This window comes from Scatophagus argus, chromosome 10 (genome assembly GCF_020382885.2).
Source record: "Scatophagus argus isolate fScaArg1 chromosome 10, fScaArg1.pri, whole genome shotgun sequence".
NCBI lineage: Eukaryota > Metazoa > Chordata > Actinopteri > Scatophagidae > Scatophagus > Scatophagus argus.
In genome coordinates, this window is record NC_058502.1 from 23289494 (window position 1) to 23306943 (window position 17450).

At 46.9% G+C, this 17450-nt stretch overlaps 1 pseudogene; it reads right to left on the minus strand.

Moving 5' to 3' along the window:
• Window positions 1–2379: 2379 nt before the first annotated feature.
• On the minus strand, window positions 2380–4522 carry LOC124066298 (annotated as a pseudogene).
• Between the last annotated feature and the right edge of the window lie 12928 nt (window positions 4523–17450).

Consider the following 17450-nt stretch of genomic DNA (forward strand, 5'->3'; position numbering starts at 1 on the left):
CACTGGAGACATGTAAACAAAGACTCAAAGCTCTGGCTGTCTGTCTGAAGAGATACTCATGAAAAGTTGAGGTTAGAAGAATAAACAGGATATTTACCACTGAACCATTCAAAGTGTACTCCAAGTGCAGGGCAATAACATGAGAATAGATCTACCCATGCCTGAGACTGAACAGTACTGGAAGAACATGTTTGACAAGAAAGCATCACATAACATCAATGCTCAGTGGCTAGTGGATTTAAGAGCAGACCACAGCAATCTCCCAGAATAAGACCCAGTAATGGCACAATGGCAGCCATCCAATAAAAAGTGTCAGATATGAAGAGCTGGACAACACCAGGCCCGAATATAGGCCACACCTAGTGGCTAAAGAAGCTAACTGTTCTCCATGAGTGCCTAGCCGCACAAATGAACCAGCTGCTGATGGATGGGATTCAAAATGAATGCGTCCGATGAGAACTAGAGAGATATACTATGAAGGGTTGAAAGGGAGAGAGTTGAGTATGGGCAGGCACTTCGAACTGCAACAAAACTATCTTCTGATACAGATAAGACAGTCAATTTATAGCATGTGATTACCCGAAACAGATTTACACAATAGTAACTTGAATCACTTACACAATAAGATAAATCAGAATTAGTTGTGTATCAGTAGCCTACACAGCTAAGAAGGACTCCTCACGTCTGGACAAACTGTTGAGGAAGGCTGGCTCTGTTGTGGGCACAGAGCTGGACAGATGCTAAGCAAGCTCCTGACATTAACGTTGACATTCCTCACTGTTCTGAACTGGAATCTGTACCACACACTGTTCACCATGCACCTTAAATTATTATTATTAAACACTCTACTTTAACTTTACTTTTTAATCTTTTTAAATATTTTTTAATATTATTATTTATCTATTAAATATTTATTTATTTTATCTAAGTCTGTGGATACTGCTGGAATTTATGAAATTCCCTTGGGGATGAATAAAGTATTTATCTATCTATCTACTCTGGTGCTACTTCTCAGCATTGAATAAACTATAAATTGTTTTTCATTTTCTTTCTAGATGGTAGCCTATACAATCTACCAGTCAGTTTTATTATAACCTACTCAGCAATACTGTATATGTCAGTGGTAAATAAATGAGCTATATTTCTTGTTTTCAGTGCACTGTTCAAGTTTTGATTATATGTATGCAACTTACTGTGCATAACCTGCAATACTGCTATTGATATATCACAAACACAAACATTAGCACCTCTAAATAATAAATAAATAATCAATGGTAAAGCTTGAAAACGATCAAATGAGAATCCCTGGAAAATAAGATTATTGCATCTTCCTGAATGAATGATGAAAAACAACTGTTACCATTTATCTGTCATTGTGAAAACCAAAAACACAAAGCATTTTTTTTAGAATATTGTACATAGGTCATATTTTTTAAAAAATTAGCTGCTTAACAACTGTAAAATGAAACTTGGAACTGTAACAAAATGAAACAAAAACTTTAGGTTATTTGCATAACCCCGGTTCTCTGATTAATATGAGTGAGATATCTCACTATGGGATGCACGCCTCGCTGCAGACCTCAGAAGCATCAATCTCATTACGCCAATCCTGATTGGCTGGTGAAACGTGTCCGTCCGCCCCAGGTAGTACCATCAACCTTAAATAGTTCATGTGGACGGCAACACGTTATTCAAGATAAGCACCTCTTCTCACTCGCCCAAGCAAGAAGGGTTGTCTGGTGAGACATCTCACTCATATTAATCAGAGAACCGGGGTTATGCAAATAACCTAAAGTTCTCTTTCATAATATTTCGCTCGATGTCTCACTATGGGATATGGTTGCTCCCGTATTGCCAGACAAGCTTATCAAGTGTCCACCAACCCACAGGGAAAAATACTCTGTTCCAATCAGGACAACAAAACCGCTCGTGCCACGCACGGAGCAGAGACGTCCAACATATAGAAATGGACAAAAGTGAGAGGCGAGGACCAACTCGCCGCAGCACAGATGTCCTGAACAGAAACTCCCCTGAATAAGGCCCAGGATGCGGCCATGCCACGAGTCGAGTGCGCTCGCAGGCCCACAGGTGACTGCAAACCCTGACTCGTATAAGCCAAAGCAATCGCCTCCACCACCCAGTGGGACAGACGCTGCTTTGTGACAGGTTTCCCCTTATGAGGGTTAGCCCAGGAGACGAACAGCTGTTCGCTCCTCCTGACACCCCTCGTCCTCTCCACGTACGTGCGCACTGCACGGACTGGACATAACGCATGCGACCGCTGCTCACCTGGCGGGGTAGCAAAAGCCACAAGGTCAATAGGAGAGCATGAGCCCACCACCTTAGGCACAAAAGCCAGGTTGGGCTTCAAAATCATCCTCACATCCCCAGGAAAGAGCTGGGTGCAAGAGGGATGCACCGAAAGCGCATGAATGTCACTAACCCGTTTAGGGGAGGATCTGGGGGTGGTGGATCTGCGGTGGTGGATCTGTTCGCGTCTCTCGACGCGAACAGATCCACCACGGCCCAACCGAAACGAGCCCATATCTGTTCCACAATATCCGGGTGTAGAGTCCACTACCCGTATACTGGCGTGCCCCTGGACAACAGGTCCGCTCCCGTGTTCAGGACTCCCGGGACGTGCGTCGCTCTCAGCGAGAGGAGACGACCGCAGCTCCACAGGATCAGTCTGCGTGCCAGCATGTGTAACTGACGGGAGCGTAATCCCCCCTGACGGTTGATATACGCCACCGTCGTCGTATTGTCCGTTCTCACCAGGACATGATGACCCATAAGAGATGGAAGAAAATGTTTCAGGGAGAGGAACACCGCTGAAAGTTCCAGAAAATTTATGTGAGAGCGACGGAGGCTCACACTCCAGCGGCCCCTCACAGACCGACCCTCGTGAATGCTGCCCCAACCCGTCAGGCTGGCGTCCGTAGTGACCACCTTCCTGGACAGGACGGAACCCATAGCACGCCGCGGGTCAGAAAGGACGGAGCTTGCCAGTGGCGCAGCGTCCTGGCGCACTCCGGTGTGACCAGCACTCTCCGTGCGCCATGACGCACGGGATCTAGCCCGCATGAGGCCACCCAAAGCTGGAATTCCCTCATGTGGAGCCAACCCAGATGAACTACGTGAATGGCAGACGCCATCAGCCCGAGTAACCGAAGACATAATCTGAACTGAACAGATTTGCCTGGATGAAAGAGCGCTAGACATGCCCTGAAAACTTTCACTCGGTCCGCCGAGAGGCGCGCTGTGAAAGTCACCGAGTCCAGAGATAAACCCAGAAAGATTATGCTCTGTGTCGGAGACAACATGCTCTTTTCCGAGTTTATAACAAAACCCAGATCGGATAGGTGTCGTATGAGAGTACGCGTGTGCGTCCTGGCCTCCTGCTCCGACTGAGCTAGCAGCAGCCAGTTGTCCAGGTATGTGGCCAAGTGGATGCCCTGCCGTCTCAGCGGGGCTATCGCCGCTTCCGTGCACCGCACAAACACCCTGGGACTCAAAGACGACCCGAAAGGGAGCACGCGGTACTCGTAACAGATCCCCTGGAAAGCAAACCTCAGATACTTTCTGTGGGGAGGATAAATCGGGATGTGGAAATACGTGTCTTTCAGATCGACAGAAGTGAACCAATCGCTCTGACGCACAAGACGCAACAGGGATGCGTGCGTTAGCATCCTGAACTTGTATTTCCTGAGATGTCTGTTCAGAGCACGTAGATCCAGGATAGGGCGAATACCGCCCCCCCCCCCCCCCCCCGTTTGGGGACCAGAAAATACCTGGAGTAAAAACCGCTCTGACACTGTGCGGGAGGTACGACACAAATTGCTCCTTTGTTCAACAGTGAGACGATTTCCTCCTGTAAAACGCGAGCTGACTCTCCCTGAGCCTGGGAGTGTATTATACCGGCGAATCGCGGGGGAACAGCGGCAAACTGCAGCCTGTATCCCCTCGAGATCGTCTTTAACACCCAGGGTGGGGCTGCGAACGCGGCCCATCTCTCCCATTTGGGGGAGAGACTGGACGCATATCGCAGCTCCTCCAGTATAAGAGGCTCCAGCCGCGGTGCGGTGGTGCCCTCTGCTGGAGGAACAGTGACATAGCTCCCGGGTGTCGCTGAACATTTCTGCCCGGGAGGACAACGCAGCGGCGGGGCCGACACTTCCCCCGCCCCGGGGAAAGCCGTGGCTTCTCGCCGAGGCGGGACAGCGGGTGCCACCACCGCGCTGTTCATTTTGGGTTCGACATTTTGTTTGGCTTTTATTAGCTGAGCCCTTGGCACTCGGCCTGGATGCGGCAGCGGGACACATTTTATTTTCTCTGGGAAAAGATGTGTGATTGTGCGTGCTTGTGGACATGAGGAAACTGAACTTTCTGCCGTCAAATGTCCGTGTCTCCTGGATAACTCTGGCACGGTCCGTGGCAGCCGGGAGATGGGGGCGTGGTGGGCCCGGAGCACGCTGAAAAGCCGAACAGGCGGAGCTAGTGAACGAGGAACAACTAGCTGCATCACCGGTGGAGAGAGGGGGAATCAGGCCGCTCTCTTCTTTTTCCTGACCTGGTCGTGGGCAGCTCGCGTGGGCTGAGCCGGCGGAGCTGTGACCGGGGCTGCGGATTTCCTGGGCCAGCTGGTCCGACCGGGCGGGAGGGTCGGGGCGAGCTGAGGTTTCGGCTGCTTAGGGATTTTAAACTGCGAAACCTGGGAAGCAGCCTGCGCTAGACTTTTACGCTGCGCAGGTGGCGAGGGAGCTGGGGACTTACGTGGGAGGCAAAGCCAGAGAGCTTCATCCTCTTTCTTTTTGGCTTCACACCGCCGTTGCATGGAGTGCAACGCGGAGCCAAAAATCCCCTCCGGGACAACGGGCATATCCAGGATGTCATCCTTCTCCCGGTCTGACAGGTTGGTGAGGTTAAGCCACCGTGCACGTTCCTGCAGAACCATAGTCCCCAGCGCCTTTCCCGTGGCCCGGACCGCGCAGCGTTGGACGCGGAGACACAAGTCAGTGATGACCGGGATCTTCTCCCACGCAGCTGGGTCCTGAGTTTGCCCAAAATCCTCGCATAACTCAGCCTGATAAGCCGTGAGCAGGGAGAGGACATTGAGCGCTCTGGTTGAAACCGCTACCGCCTTGTACGCCTTTTCAGTCAGGGCTGACTGAAAACGGTCGGACTTGGACGGCAGGCTGGGACTCCTGGAGGACAACGCCGACAGCTGAGGGTGAAGGTGCGCTGCGACGAGTGGCTCCATCGGAGGCATGCGGAGCAGACCCAGGCTCTCCATCGCCTCACAGTCGAGGGACGAGGCCCCGGGGATCGGGCTCCTACTGCTGTAAGGGCGGTCTCTCCATGAGCACGCCACCTCATCCAGCAGTTCTGGGAAGACGGGGACAAGTTGCTTTGTCGCGCTCTTGGCCAAGGGCAATTTCTTCCCTTCGTAGCGGGATCTGGAGGTCTCAGCTACGACAGCAGGCCAGGGGATGGACAGCCGGGCAGCAGCGCGTTTGCACACGTCGAGCATGTCCAAGCTGGGGAGGGGAGAAGCTGGTGTGCTGCTCTCATCTCTATCCCGAGAGGCGATGGAAGTCGCGGGCTTTGCAGCCCGAGCCGGAGTCATGAAGATGTCGTCCTCGTCTTCATCCTCTGATATGAGGAGCACTGAGGCGCCATCTTCATCGTCCCCATAGTCCAACAACAGGACGTCTTCCTCCTGCGGGGGGTCCGCTAGGTCGAGCTGGGAGCCCCAGCTGACGCTAGCCTCAGATGCCGCCGCCGCGACCTCCCTCTCCTTTCCGCCCTCGACGGCGGCGTCGTTGGAAGGGAGATAGGGGTCATGTCCAGACAAGCTAGCCTGGCGGGCTAGCCGTCTGCGGAGACTCTTAGTCGTGAACACCGCACAGTGTTGACACGAGCCGGGGACGTCGATAGCCAGCCGGGCATGTTCCAGCCCTAGGCAGCTCGAGCAGACCTGGTGTGGGTCCCTGCTCGATATCTTATTCCCACAGCGACAGGAACGGGCCTCAGAGTCTCCGTGTCCTCTGGTGTGAGGGGTTCTAGCCTCCATTCCTCACGAGCTGGTGTGCAGGCAGGGAGTAGAGGCAGGTAGCTGGTGTGCTACTCTGAAGAAAAAAACGAGGGAATAGCTGGTGTGCTAGCGCTCGGAAACTCGAACAGCCATAGTGGGGCGTCCAGGACAGTGCTAATCGGACCGTGGTGGGGCGAGGAAAGCACAGAAGAGCGATCTGGTGTGACCGCCGAAGCAAATAAAATGTCCAAAGCTAGGTAGCGCCCGGCGACAGAGGCTAAATAAGATCCGTCTGTGGACAGTTAAGCTAGCTAGCCCAGGACACGAGATATGCTCCGAGTTAGAAGAGGTGTTTGAATAACGTGTTGCCGTCCGCATGAATTATTTAAGGTTGATGGTACTACCTGGGGCGGACGGACACGTTTCACCAGCCAATCAGGATTGGCGTAATGAGATTGATGCCTCTGAGGTCTGCAGCGAGGCGTGCATCCCATAGTGAGACATCGAGCGAAATATTATGAAAGACAACTTATGTAGTATAGTAATGGAGCTGTAAGTGGTGTGAGTCTTTAAGGAAGAGACATTTCAGACTCCGCCATTCTGTCACAATCTCCAATACTCTTGGTCTTTCTGGAGTGAGGTTTTGAAACAAACAGAAAAAAGCAATACACATATATAATGTAACATATATAATATAAATAAAATATAAAACTAAAGTATTCACTCATCTCTCTTTACACGCATATGAAATTAAGTGACCCATTCTTAATCCATAAGGTTTAATATGAAGTCGACCCACCCTTTGCAGCTATAACAGCTTCAACTCTTCTGGGAAGGCTTTCCACAAGGTTTAGGAGTGTGTTTATGGGAATTTTTGACCATTCTTCCAGAAGCGCATTTGTGAAGTCAGACACTGATGTTGGACGAGAAGGCCTGGCTCGCAGTCTTTGCTCTAATTCATCCCAAAAGTGTTCTGTCAGGTTGAGGTCAGGACTCTGTGCAGGCCAGTCAAGTTCTTCCACACCAAACTTGCTCATCCATGTCTTTATGGACCTTGCTTTGTGCACTGGTGTGTAGTCATGTTGGAACAGGAAGGAGACATCCCCAAACTCCCACTTCCCACAAATTTTGGAGCTAGTGAAAAACAACCCCACACCATAATCCCCCTCCACCAGACTTGGAGACACAATGCAGCCAGACAAGTACCGTTCTCCTGGCAACCGCCTAACCCAGACTCGTCCATCAGATTGCCAAATGGAGAAGCGTGATTCTTCACTCCAGAGAACACGTCTCCACTGCTCTAGAGTCCAGTGGTGGTGTGCTTTACACCACCGCACAACTGGCTGAGTTACTGTCGTTCCCAGTCGCTTCCATTTTGTTAAAATACCACTGACCGTTGTCTATGAAATATTTAGTAGGGAGGAAATTTCAGGACTGGACTTGTTGCACAGGTGGCATCCTATTACAGTACCACGCTGGAATCCACTGAGCTCCTGAGAGCGGCCCATTCTTTCACAAATGTTTGTAGAAGCAGTCTGCATGCCAAGGTGCTTGATTTTATACACCTGTGGACATGGAAGTGATTGGAACACCTGAATTCAATTATTTGGATGGGTGAGTGAATACTTTTGGCAATGTAGTAGATATATATATGTGTGTGTGTGTGTGTGGCAGACAACCTACTTGAACTACAGAGGACACAGAGAGGAGAGGAAGAGGTCTTTCTGTCTTTGTTAACTCTAGGTGATGTGATCCTCTACATATCATTGTGAAGGAAAATGTCTGCACTCCTGACATTGACCTTTTGGTGGTGGGTCTCAGACCATCCTATCTACCATGGGAGTTCTTGATCAACATTGCTGTGATTGTTTACATCCCACCATCTGCCTCAGACAAGACAGACAGCATCCCAGCACTTTCATCATGATCAGTGGGGATTTTAACCATGTCTCTCTCTCTGTCTCTTGTCCTGTCCACCTGCAAGCAACGAGAGAGAACAAGATTTTAGACCTCTTTCATTTAAACATGAAGGAGGCCCACAGATCTTCTTCCCCTTGGAGAAGCAGACCACAACCTGACTCACCTTGTAGCAACCTCCAATGGTGATATAAAAGGTGGCTAGCACAAACACTTTGAAGGTTTGGTCCATGGACACTGAGGAGATTCTCCACGGACTTGGAGCTGTTCCAGGAGGAATATAGGAAGGATATTGAGGGACTATATCTGTTTCTGTGAGGACACCATTGTTCATTGGCAGCTGCTCTCCTTGAGACCAAGGAAATTGTGGAAGACCTCCTGCATTGTCCCTGTGCCAGGGAAGACAAGTTGTCATCATGACATGTCATGAAGACTTTTCAGAGGCTGGTTCTGAGGCATCTGAGGACTCTACTTTCACTTTTCCACTTTTTGCTGATGGATTCTCAGAGGAAGAGGAGGCCTCTTGTCCCTATTTTCATTCAGGTAGTGGAAGTGGAAAGGATGGACCCATGCAAGTACTTTGGGGTGGAAATAAACAGCTAGACTGGACAAACAACACTGATGCTCTCTACAGAAAGATACAGGTCATTCAATGTTTGTAGTAGAATCTTGATTTTTTTTTTTTAATCAGTCTGTGGTTGTCAGTGTCGGTGCTGGGGTGGTGACCAACAGACTGAACAAGCTGGTGAGAAAAGCCAGCAGGACAGAGCACTTCACACGCTCATTTGTACCCACTGCAATGGGACTGTGAGGACCACAGACTGGCATACTGCATTATTGCACAAACCACTTCAGGGCAGTACTGCACTACTCCTGTACATATACAGTGTGTGTATATTCTGTTTTAATTTTTTGATACATTGTAGACTACATTGATGTATATGTGAATGTTCATTGTAAATTAGTTTTAATATTTGTTCCTGTACTTATTCTCTCCTAAGATGCTGCAATACTCAAATTTCCTTTGGGGATCAGTAAAGGATTATCTTAGCTTTTGTTATCTTGTCTAAATCTTGTCTTGTTTAGCTTTACATTTCCAGTCTTTGTCCCCATCGTTCTGATTGTTTGCCCCACTCTGACTGTTTCAACTATGTGTAGTCTCGATTCTGTATAAGCCGTGCTGTGTCTTCCCTCTGTGTCGGTTTCTGTTCCTTGTGCTGTATTTCTGGTGTATCCTGTGAGTTAGTGTTTTTATTCTGCATGTTGCCAGTGTCCCAGTGTTACTCTCCTCTCTCCTTTTTTGGTTTCTTTTTTTCTGCACTTTTTTGTATAATTATTTGTTCAGAATTTGCTTGGACTTTGTAGTAACTGAACTTCCAGCCACTTTTTGTTTAACCTGTTTCAGTTCCCTTTTTAAGCAAATTTTTTTTTCCATTACTTGGAGAAGAACTACAAGTCAGAAGTACAGATAAGCTGCTCTCAGGATGCTGAATTCAATTTCAGTTCAATTCAGTTTGTTTATATAGCGCCAATTCACAACAAAAGTTATCTCATGACACTTTCCACTTTGAGCAGGTCCAGACCAAACTAATTAAACTGTAAATAGAGAGAGCCCAACATTCCCCCTTGAGCAAGCACTTGAGGAAAAACTGCCTTTTAGAAGGCAGAAACCTTGGAGCAGACCCCAGCTCAAGATGGGTGGCCATCTGCCTTGACCGGTTGGGTTGAGAGAGAGGGAGAGAGAGAGATAGAGAGAGAGAGAGAGAGAGAGAAGGGAAATCTCTAGAGCAGGTGTTTGTCAGTGCTCCAGTGTTATATGCTAGCCCCAAGTCTGCATCCCAGCCAGCTAGCTTCCAGTCTGCCTCTCAAACATAGAGGCACTGGCTTGCTAACCTCTCCATATCTTTAGCTCTTGAGTTGGTTAACCACCAGTCTACTAGCTTCCTTACAGCCCGACTGCCCAGCACTCCAGCCTCACCACCACCCACCACTGTGGATTTCCTGCTGCACCGCACTGTGGAGGCCCCATCGCCCAGAGCCTCAGGCTGACCAGTGCCCCAAAGCCTCAGCTGCCTAGCACAATCTGCTTGTCCTGGTTCCCATCTGGTAGCCTGGCCAACCTTGTCTCCTGGTCTCCCATGAGTGGCCCAGCTGACCTCTGCTCTTGACTCCGTCAGTGACCTGGCTGATACTGGCTCCTTGCTCCAAGTCTGTGGCTCACCCAACACCTGACCCTGATTCCCAGTCAGCAGTTTGGCTGACAGTTTCTTTTGGTTCTCCGTTAGCATACCAGCTGACCTCTGCTCCTGGCTCCCCATAGGTGGCTCAGTTTGACCTCTGCTCCTTGCTCCTCCTCCTCCCATGCAGCTGTTCCTTGCATCTTGAGAACTGATCCATCCATGATCCACAGTGGCACAGTGGTTAGTGCTGCTGCCTCATAGCAAGTTCCAGGTTTGAGTCTGGGCTTGGGCCCTTTTGTGCACACTCCAGTAGTCCATAAGCCTGCACTATTGTCAATTGAACTATTATATATTTATAATATATATATTATATATTACACTACTGCACCTTGTATGTATTTACCACTGGAACTGATATTTCACATTTGGTACCAATATTGCACATTCTGCATTGCTTTTCTTTATCATGTAAATATCTTTTCTTTTATAGCACTAGAATGGGCCTTAACGCAAAGCCGAACTAGTCCCGCAGCTTTTGTGTAAGCATCCTGAAGCTTTTACCAGACGTGCGGCCATATCAGGAATAGTGTGCTATGACTTTTGGTTCTGATCTGATAAATGGTTCTCGAGAAAATCGCAAAAAAACGATGGGCGAACGACATAGACGATGAATGAAAAAGAGAGAGAGAAAAAAAGAAAAATCGCAAAACATTGCTCTATTTGTCGCCCTCTAGCTCTGCCATAGTTTCACTTAGAGACATCATTCGAAGTTTACATGGGTAAGGAGGGTTGGGGCTAAATTTTCTCCAATACATTTGTGTTTCAATTTTTTTATGGTTTTCGAGCTGGACCAGTTTAAGTTTTAGAGAAGATTTTGGAGCGACGGGATGATGTCACGCACTCTAAATTTCAGGTTCTGACAAACAGCTGAAAAAACCTGAATAACTTTCGTCTGTGGCCGCAGTGTGTATCGCACATGCACAAATTATACATCAAAATGTAGGGATTTTCGTCCCGGGTAAGATGGCGTGCCACTCATTGCTGTGTCACTAACGGTATTTGGTCTTAACGGTATTAAGACGAAGCCAGGAAGATTCAATTTTTGAATCTTCCTGGCTTCGCTAGCTTCCCTGTAACAGGTCAGCTGATGGTCAGCTCCCGCTTGAGGTCCCGGGTGATGGTGGTACCCAGGAAGCGGAAGGAGTCTACCATGGAGATGGGGGTGTCTGTCAGGTTGAGGGGGAGCGACGGAGATGGCACTTTCCAAAAGTCAATGATCATCTCCACTGTGTTTGGGCGTTCAGCTCCAGGTTGTTGTTGCCGCAGACGGTCCACCTCCCGCCTGTAGGCAGACTCATCCCCATCTGAGATGAGTCCGATGAAGGTGGTGTCGTCTGCAAACTTAATCAGCTTGACAGACTGGTGGCTGGAGGTGCAGCAGTTGGTGTAGAGGGAGAAGAGCAGAGGGGAAAGTACACAGCCCTGGGGGGTACCAGTGCTGATGGTGCGGGTGTCCGAGACATTCTTCCCCAGCCTCACATGCTGTTTCCTGTCTGTCAGGAAGTCAGTGATCCACCTGCAGATGGGGTCAGGCACGTTCAGCAGGGACAGCTTGTCTTGGAGGAGAGCTGGGCAAATCGTATTGAAGGCAGAGCTGAAGTCCACAAACAAGATCCTAACGTAGGTTCCCGGGGAGTCCAGATGCCGCAGGATGAAGTACAGAGTCAGGTTGACTGCATCGTCTACAGACCTGTTTGCTCTGTAGGCAAACTGCAGGTGGTCCAGGAGGGGGGTTGTGATGGACTTAAGGTGGGACAGAACCAGGCGCTCAAATGACTTCATGACTACAGATGTCAGTGCCACAGGTCTGTAGTCATTAAGTCCAGTGATGCTTGACTTCTTGGGGACTGGAACTATGGTGGAGACTTTGAAGCAGTCTGGCACATGGCATGACTCCAGAGAGGTGTTGAAAATGTCTGTGAACACTGGAGTCAACTCGTCCGCACAGTGTCTCAGGGTGGAGGGGGACACACTGTCTGGTCCAGGAGCCTTGTGAGGGTTCAGTTTCCTGAACAGCTTGTTAACTTCCTCCTCCAGGTTAAGAGGGCTGTGGTGGAGGAGGAAGTGTCCGAGGTGGACACTGGTGGGGTGTGTCATTGTTATAACTCACTCTGGTGCGTGTTGGCACAATACTGTCCTCACAGTACTGGATATATGAGGTTACAGTATCAGTATACTCATCAAGACTCTCCGCAGCTGCCCTAAACACGTCCCAGTCTGTTAAATCCAAACAGAAAAGAAGCTCCTCCATAGCCTGGCTGGTCCACCTTTTAGATGTACTCACCACAGGTTTGGCGAGCTTCAGCCTCTGTCTGTATGTGGGAATCAGGTGGACTACGACGTGATCAGATAGACCAAGAGCAGCATGGGACTCAATATGCTCCGCTTATTGTGGTGTAACAGTGATCCAGTGTGTTCTCCTCTCTGGTCGGGCATTTGATCAGCTGATTGTATTTGGGTAACTCTTGGCTCAGATTTCCTTTATTTTCCTTTAAGTCACCAAGGACAATAACTAAGGAGTCTGTTCTGATATCTGATATGTTTGCTCCGCACGCAGTACCGATCCGCGAGTACGCTCTGAGCTTCGTGCACGTCCGCACTCGGCCAGAATGAATGAAGTAAACTCACGCGGAGAATAAAACGGCTTACAGTGTATGAATAAGTACTCCAGAGCAGGAGAACAGTGCTGGGAGATCACAGTCACATCGGTACACCAGCCATTGTTGATGTAAAAACAGACACCTCCACCTAGTTTTGCCGGAAAGTTCCTTGTGACGATCCGCTCGGAGAAGTTGGAATCCCTCCAGCTGCAGTGCGCTGTCCGGTATCTGTTCACAAAGCCACGTCTCCGTGAAGCACAAAACACAAGATGAAGAAAAGTCCCTGTTATTTCTCATCAGCAGTGTCAGCTCATCCATTTCGTTGCAGAGTAAGTCCACAGCAGATGCTAAAAAAACTGAGATAAGTCAAAGGGTGTGGAATATTTGATGTTCATGAGTTCTTCTCTGGTGTAAGAGCATGCAGACACACAATATGTACACAAAAACAGAGCACACCAAAACACCAGGGCGTCCGTCCTCATCCATCTTGGATATTGTGAGAAATAAAGATAAATCCACATTATAATCCAGAGGTTTCAAAAATAACTTTGTGCTTTTCTAGACTCTGGATCTTTATTCCTGTTGTAGGTCCACCGGGCAGTGCACAGGGTTCTGTCCTCCAGGGCTCACCATCTTGCAGCAGTTGTCTCCCAGTTAGCAAGGTTGTCTGTGTGCATCTGTCGCTCTGGGATATTTATTAGAGAGACCTAAAAATGTTTTTGTACCAAGTTGTAAACATGTTTCCTTCTGCTCTAAAGTTGGGCATTTTAATATGGTGCCCTATGAACTTTGACTCACTGTTGGAGCCAGTCTCAAATGGGCTTCAATTTTCAGCCCCAGAGGTTGCCGCTTGCTACGCATGCATCTATAGAGCCAAGGTTACATCAAGGTTAATTACTGTGTATTTGGTCTTGTTTTATTACTGAATTAGAGATTACTGCTTCACATTGTCTGTGTTTACATTCTTACATTCCTGTGACAGAGAGCAGTGAGCACAGTGAGTAGAAGGTTTGCTTGGTTAGATGTGTGTTATTGAAAAAGATATTGGTGAGCCTTTCTTCAGCCTGTTTAACTGAAAGTTTTGTTTTTCAGTAGTTTCTACCAGTGGATTCAAGGATTCTTTGTTGGAGCTTTATTGTCATTTCACACATGTAGGAACATGAGGTGGAACGAAATTGGATGACGACAATATGTCAGTATTTACAGCGGTATTGTGCAAATGGCAGAGTAGTGCAAATGATAACAGTAGTGCAAGTTGGCTGCATTGTGCAATGTTCCGTGGGTGGTTGTCAGGGAAGGGGTGGGGGGCTGGGGGTTGGCGGGGGGGGGGTAGCAGCAGGGGCTACAGAGGACCTCCACAGTTCAACAGTCTCACAGCTTCTGGGAAGAAGCTGTTCCTCAGTCTGGTGGTCCTGCTCTTGATGCTTCGCAGCCTCCTGCCTGAGGGGAGAGGGGCAAACAGTTTGTGTGAGGGGTGGGTGGGGTTCTTCATGATGCAGGAGGCTCTTTTCCTGCACCTGGAGGTGTAAATGTCTGTGGTTGTGGACAGGCTGTGTCCCACAGTCTTCTGTGCAACTTTCACCACCCTCTGCAGAGCTTTTTTCTCTGCTGCACAGCAGCTGCCGTGCCACACAGTGATGCAGGAGCACAGGACGCTCTCCACCACACATCTGTAGAAGGATGTCAGAAACATGTTGGAGAAAACATGCAAAAATCTTCCAGCCTCTATGTTTGGGGGCAGCTGTGGCCTAGAGGTTGGAGAAGCAGCTTGTGATCGGAAGGTTGGTGGTTTAATTCCCCCACCAGATGGGCAGGAAAAATTTGAGTGTGGTGGAGTGATAATATCCCCACCCTCCATTAGCCGGCTGATGTGCCCTTAAGCAAGGCACTTAACCCCCAATATGCTCCCCAGGCACTTGATGCAACCCACTGCTCCTGTGTGTTTCACTGCATGTTGCATGTGTGTGTGTGTTTCAGTCAGTGATGGGTTAAATGCAGAGAAGTAATTTCCCAGCTTGGCATTAATAAAGTAACTTAAATTAAAAAATGCTGACTATCTGTAGCTTTAGCTCTAATGTGTGGTCAGTTTTTCGAAGGCACACATCAGCTGCATTTTAGCTATGGTACCTTTGAGCAAAGTCAGTGTAGATAGGCTGTTACAACACAGCTTTTAGCTTTTGGGTTTCTCAGTAAAACATTTGAAGGGTATATTCTGCATAAAAATTGCATAGTCCATTAAGCATTTTTACTTTGCTTGAAACCTTTGTTTTGGTATGTTGATGTGATATGTGAAAAGGGCCACCATCTCTGCACCCTTACTGTGACAAGCACTGCTAGACTACCAACACGTGGCTTTCAGTATGGTCCACGTGTCATTCTGAAACTATCATATAATATGCTCTTCAGAAATAAGCCTAGAACATAAACACAGTCAACAGGTGATCAATCAGGCTTAAGCAAGGTTTCATCTCAAAGTAAGTCACATTTAAACAAACACAGCTGGCATAGTTTGCCTTAAAAGCTTTGTCTGGGACATGGTGATGGGGACAACATCACTGTGTTTCTTCTCTGACTGTTTGCTTTGGTATGGCGTTGCTGTTAATGTGACGAGTACAGGCCAGAGCAATATGACTTTCTGATGGGTGTTTATTTTAACTGGAACACCATACAAAATGTTTCCACTGATACTGTGCAGACGTAAGAGCTGTTCAAGTGGTGCATTTCAGAGGGACACTAACATTCCCTGGACCTCTCCTGAGCTATAGTATGCCTCTTATGCCTCTACTCCTACACCAGTTCATGCTCTCATTCATCCATAATGACATTAAACTGAGAATTGCCCTTCCGAAGTATCCTACAAATTTTATCAACTCCTATTAAAGGAAGCCTTTGAGTGCATTAGAAATAATGTATAATTGTGAACAATGGATAATAAACAGGCTAATAAGAAATACTAGCATCAACTGGATGTACTGGATCAACTGGAACTAAATTTAACTTTAGCATGCTTAACACAGGGTTCCTAGTGTGGCAGTTAAAACTCTGTACTATCAAACTTATTTTTCAATAGAATTGTCAATAGAATTCCATCAGGTGCACTGTGGCAAAATATTGTCCCTCATTTGGCTCATTTTATCTCTACTCACTCAATCCTTGCTGTTGGGCTGTCATCAGCTGAAGTAGTCAAAACATTTAAAAAAAAAAGAAGAACTGCATTTATATTACAGCCGGCAACATAGAGTGTAATTTCTCCAAAAATACAGGCAAATTTTTCATTCTAATGGTCTACCAGGTTAGTATGAGCTGATTTGCGCTCAGAGACAAAGGCATTGCTAGTTAGGGTGACTTGCTGCAAAAAACATTATCTGCTCTAGCGCTGTTAATTTAATTTTGTCATATTCTTCATTATAGTGGCTTATTGACCATGCAAGAAAACTTTAAACTTGGCTGGTGTGATGCTGGATGTGCAGTATCAACTTTAATATTCAGTCAAGCGACAAGTTCAGTATTAATAAAACTTTGAATAACCAACTGAACAGTGTTCTGTACAGCAGCGGGTACTGATCTTCAGGGCTCAACTCAGTCTGGTGATTGGGATGCAGACAGGGATGAGTCAAGAGATAGTCAGAGAAGACAGTCAGTTTCACTTTGCATGATGTAAAAACAAAAAAGTAGACAATGAAAACAAACAGCAGACACCAGACAGCATGTCCCCAGTTTACTTTGAAGAAGTAAGAAATGTACTGCTGTGGACCAGGGCAGCAGCAAGACACATTTTAGCTGCATAGAAAAAGGCCCGCCTACAAAATTCAGTATAATTTTAAGTGTAATGATTTTGAATTTCAATATACAATCTCTCCAAAGACACCACGCTCCATTATTCTTAATTATTTTCATTGGGTCCATATTGAAAGTAATTTGTGTGCAGCTGCTGGACGATGAAATTTTACACCATGCATCATCTAATTTTGTTATTCAGCCATTTTATATTATCTATTTATTTAAACAACCATGTATGAGTGACAAAGTGGGTTGTACAAACTTGCAATACATAATTTCTCTACCATATTTTTGCAGTCTCTCTCTCTCTATTTCTGTAGAGTCTGAAGCTATGACTGAGTGATCAAGCCACCTACTTCCTCATGTCCCTGCTCAACACCTGCTGCTACAATTAGTCTACATTCTATTCCTCTTCTTTTTCTTCTAATCATTATAAATATTATTATTATTATTCCATATGTTTTGTACTAGTCCTGCAGCATTGCCAGCAGGTCCATTCCAGAATAGGAGGACAATTCAAATCAATACTTTGGGAAAAAGTGACCCTGTGTTTTCTGTAATATATTTAAGAAAAACGGGTAATAAACTGTTAAAAAAAGAGATTCATCCAGCTCAGACATAAAAGCTAGACTTTTTATGAGATATTTAATTTGTTGTGTGTTATGCTCATTGCAACCCTATTACAATTACTAAGGAACCTGAATTAAATACATTATTATAGATATTGTTTCAAAAATAAATATTAAATATTCAATTTTACTAAATAATAGATATTCCATGAGTGAACTGAAGGAGATGCAATTCTGTTACTCTAATTTTAACAATTAAAATTGTGTTTTGTTGACAAATAATTTTAGTTATAGATTTCGTCAACAACCT